The following is a 4,361-nucleotide window of genomic DNA, read 5'->3' as shown; positions in this document are numbered from 1 at the left end:
CATCGGTGGATGTTAAAAATATAGAATCTCAGGCTCCATCCCAGGCCTACTGAATCAGAATCTGTCTTTTAACAAGATCCCCAGGTGGCTTGGATGCACTTTTTTTTTGAGATAGGGTCTTGCTTTGTTGCCCAGGCTGGAGTGCAAGTGGCATGATGATGGTTCAGTGCAGCCATGAGCTGCAGGGGTCAAGCAATCCTCCCACCTCAGCCTCCCTAGTAGCTGGGATGATAGGTGCTCATTACCACGCCCAGCTAATCATTGTATTTTTTTATAGAGACGGGATTTCGCCATGTTGCCCAGGCTGGTCTTGAACTCTTGGGCTCAAGTGATCCAGCTGGCTCGGCCTCCCAGAGTGCTAGGATTCCAGGTTTGGGCCATTGTGCCCAGCCTGTATGCACATTTAAATATAAAGATCTCTGGTTATAGAGCACATAGGAGAAAATAACTAAGTTTGTTGCAGTGATCAGAGAAATCTTCCAGAGAAGAGAACACTAGACCTTGAAAAAACAAGTAGGCTTTTTTTTTTTTTTTTTTTTTGAGATGGAGTCTTGCTCTGTTGCCCAGGCTGGAGTGCAGTGGCACTTTCTCGGCTCACTGCAAGTTCCACCTCCCGGGTTCACACCATTCTCCTGCCTCAGCCTTCCAAGTAGCTGGGGACTACAGGCACCCGCCACCATGCCCAGCTAAGTTTTGTATTTTTAGTAGAGACGGGGTTTCACCGTGTTAACCAGGATGGTCTCGATCTCCTGACCTCATGATCCACCCATCTTGGCCTCCCAAAGTGCTAGGATTACAGGTGTGAGCCACCGCGCCCGGCCACGAGTAGGCTTTTTTAGTAGGCAGAGAGAGAAGAGAATAGAGCCTACTAGTTAGGATCATACAGTTTTTCCCCTTGGAATTATTTATTGGTTTGAGACACCAAAAGGGATAAAGATTTACGTGTAATCAGGGGAACAAGAGTCTTTGGGTACTCACATTAGTGTCTGATAATAATATGAATTCAGTTTGACAAATATTGTTAAGCAACAGTTATTCATTATCACTCAACACATGGATGTTCCAGGTATGTGGCTGAGCAATGAACACAACAGATGTATCCTTTCCCTGAGTACTGAGTCCAGGTTGGAATCCCGGGAAAACCATGTCTCAACTGTGTAAACATGGGACTTTATTTAGCCTCTCCTTTTCTTAGTTTCCACATCAGTAAAGGGGAATCATAATGGCACCCACCTCATTGGATTTATGTGAGGATTACATGAACAATACACTTAGAGCATGAAAAATAGTAATAGAAGCATACAGAAGTTTATTAAGCACTTTCTGTAATAAGGAATAGTGTGCTCAGAGTAACTCAAATTTTTGAAATAGGTTAAACATTTCTGAAGAACTTTTGAGATTCCCTGGATTACCAGATCTTCTTATATCACTTCATTATAAATGAAGATTGGTTGAGGTCTTACGTTTCCTGACACCTAACGGCAAAGAACATTAACAAGAGGCTACATAATGTTCATGATGATGTGTACTCGTGAGCCCGTCCAAAACTTTCCTCTTTAGCTGTTTCATCCTGGCTTGTTCCTTGCTAATTGTGTGACCGTGAGCCAGTCATTTAACTCCCCAGCCTTTGGTTTTCTCGTCTGTATAATGGGGATAATCAGTGAACCTGCATGTAGGGCTGTTGTCAGGATTAAGTTAATTTCTGTAAGTAAAGTTGTTAGAGTAGTGCCTGATCCACATTAAGCAGTTGATAAATCTTAGCTAACATTGTCATCATCATTCTTATTTTGATTATTTCCCTTAGTTAAAGAGCTACCTGGAAGTTAAGCGCAATATAGGGAGGGTATTACTCACATGTCAAGTCAAGGCTAGCTCTCACAGTAGAGTGTCCTTTATGCTCAATTCCTTGGCTGTCCTGCCTCTTCTGTCTTGATAGAAACTTGATTTGGTTGATTTTTAGGCCACATAGAGCGTTGTTAGTCCATACCTGTCATGTGAACATACAGAAAAATGGGATCTGCATCCTCAAAATAAAAATGAGATCTGCATCCTCTTTCTGTTAAAAATGGCCATTCTCTTGCCACCATCACCCCCAAAACTTTGTCAGACACACTCTATCTGCAACTTGAGTTTGAACATTCTTTATCAAGTTTATGTCATTAGCAATGATGATTTCTTTAAAAGGGGTAGATGAACTAAGTGCATTTATAGAGATGTGCACTTAGTCTTTCAAATGTGACAGCTGCTCTGAAACTTCCAACCAGCCAAATCTCAGATCTTCTATCCTGCTGGGCTGGATATTTCATTGTTTTACCTTTTGCACTCCCTTTTCATTACTACACAATGTACTATTTCACCATGAGGTAAACATAGAACACCTGTTGTGAGTCTTTGAGGATTTCGTTCAGTGTTTTCTTGTAAAGTCAAACCAGAAACCCCCACTGGCAAAACTAGCTGTGTCTCATATTGAAACACAAACTATAAAGTGTCAGGGAAAGAAAAAGTGACTTAGCCAATGAAAACAGTGCACTGGGGGCCAGAATCTGTTTTCAAGATTTATGAGCTGAAAGTAAGTCGCACTTTAATGAATATTAAATGAAACCCATCTTATTCGTGAAAGACAGGCTATATTTTCTTATGAACATGACCAAGGAATGCCTCTTTGCTGAAACTTGAGTTGTCTCCTTAAAATCATATGCATGTGAACACATTACAATCAATCTTCTGAGAACTAGAAAATATGTGATGGTTTGGCATTATAAAAATCTTTTTTTTTCCCTCTAAAGTGTGTCAGAATTTTATGTGGGGGGGATGTTACAAGTGAAGAACAGGGAAAGAAAGCAGTGTCTTATATTTCAACGTATTTTATCCTTGGTTTGAGGTATTTGTGACTTCAAAAACCAGGCCCAAATTTGGCATAGGGGGTCAGGTCAGACATGGGCAATATCTGTCCCTGGTGGCCTCAGTTCTTTTTTTTTTTTTTTTTTGGAGGTGGGACGGAGTCTCGCTCTGTCGCCCAGGCTGGAGTGCAGTGGCGCGTTCTCGGCTCACTGCAAGCTCTGCCTCCCAGGTTCACACCATTCTCCTGCCTCAGCCTCCTGAGTAGCTGGGACTATAGGTGCCCGCCACCATGCCCGGCTAATTTTTTTTTTTTTCATTTTGAGTAGAGACGGAGTTTCACTGTGTTAGCCAGGATGGTCTCAATCTCCTGATCTCGTGATCCTGAGAGATCCTGATCTCTCAGGATCCTCCTGATCCTGCCACCATGCGCAGCCCTCAGTACTTTTTTCTATGCTCCAAATTCTCCTTCAATTTTGGCTGCCACAAAGTGTTCCACCCTCACTTCTCTACCACTCCCACCCCCAAATATCATCAGGAAAAGATTTGACTCTTAGTGTGAATATGATCTTTTTTTTTTTTCAAATCATTTTATCTTTAATAATCTTGCAATAATTTAAAATATGAGAAAAAAAGTTAAATGTGTTCCCTTTACAGGTGATGCCACCATGATTGTCTCGCACAAGCATGATCAATCACCATGATGAGACTGGATGCCAAAGAGTATAGCTGGCAAAAAAGGCATCAGGGCTCACAGATTGAAGAGTTTGGTTACGGAGTCTCTGAGAGGTAACGAGTGGCAGAAGAGACATCAGTTTAAGGGACCTTCAGAGGACAGGGTGCAGTTGCTGGGTCATGAGCACCTTGAAGCGTTTCTTGATGGTGATTCAGTGTCGGGAGTATTTGTCATCTGGGGAGAACTGAGCAGCAAGGGCTGAGCAGGTCTGTTGTCCCATTGGGTCAAATTTCTCCAGTGTATAGACCCAATCTCCCTGCTCACTGAGGTAATACTGGAGAAACATGATCACTCTTAAGCCAGAGGTTCCGATTGGGTCCGCAGCTCCGTCTGTCACCGTCTGCCGAATATGATCTTTTAGAAGGGCATTTGCATTTAAAATTTTCTAAATGCAGAAGGAAAGGTTGGTGTATCTGGGGGCATCTGGGAGTATGTAAGGAATTAATAGTGTATTGTGGGAGAGGAGAGACAGAGCCTCTTCTCCCAGGGGCACCTGTCACACTTTGTTGTCTGTGTCCCTGGAGATGGGCAGTGCAGTAGCCCTGGAGAAGGAGATGGTACCATTAGCTTCTCAGTGTTTCTGAAATCATACTAAAATACTAAGTAGGAACCTACACCTGGCTGTGTGTAGTAGACAGTTAGAGAAATAATCCTAGAAGTGAGGCAAGGCCAGCCTGACAAGGAAGTGAACTGAAATATCTGTTAGAAATACTTCCCTCAGGCAGGGAGGGAACCTGTGCAAGAATAGGGGGTGTGGCCAGCCGTGAGTGACAGACACTCATGGACT

General features: G+C 42.9%; 1 pseudogene; it reads right to left on the bottom strand.

The window, feature by feature from the left end:
- Positions 1-3,431: 3,431 nt before the first annotated feature.
- LOC102137735 (H/ACA ribonucleoprotein complex subunit 3 pseudogene) lies at positions 3,432-4,076 on the bottom strand (annotated as a pseudogene).
- Positions 4,077-4,361: the final 285 nt, after the last annotated feature.

Source organism: Macaca fascicularis, chromosome 11 (genome assembly GCF_037993035.2).
Source record: "Macaca fascicularis isolate 582-1 chromosome 11, T2T-MFA8v1.1".
In the NCBI taxonomy this organism is placed as follows: domain Eukaryota; kingdom Metazoa; phylum Chordata; class Mammalia; order Primates; family Cercopithecidae; genus Macaca; species Macaca fascicularis.
Note: the sequence above shows the minus strand (reverse complement) of the source record. Positions and strands in the feature narration are given on the sequence as shown.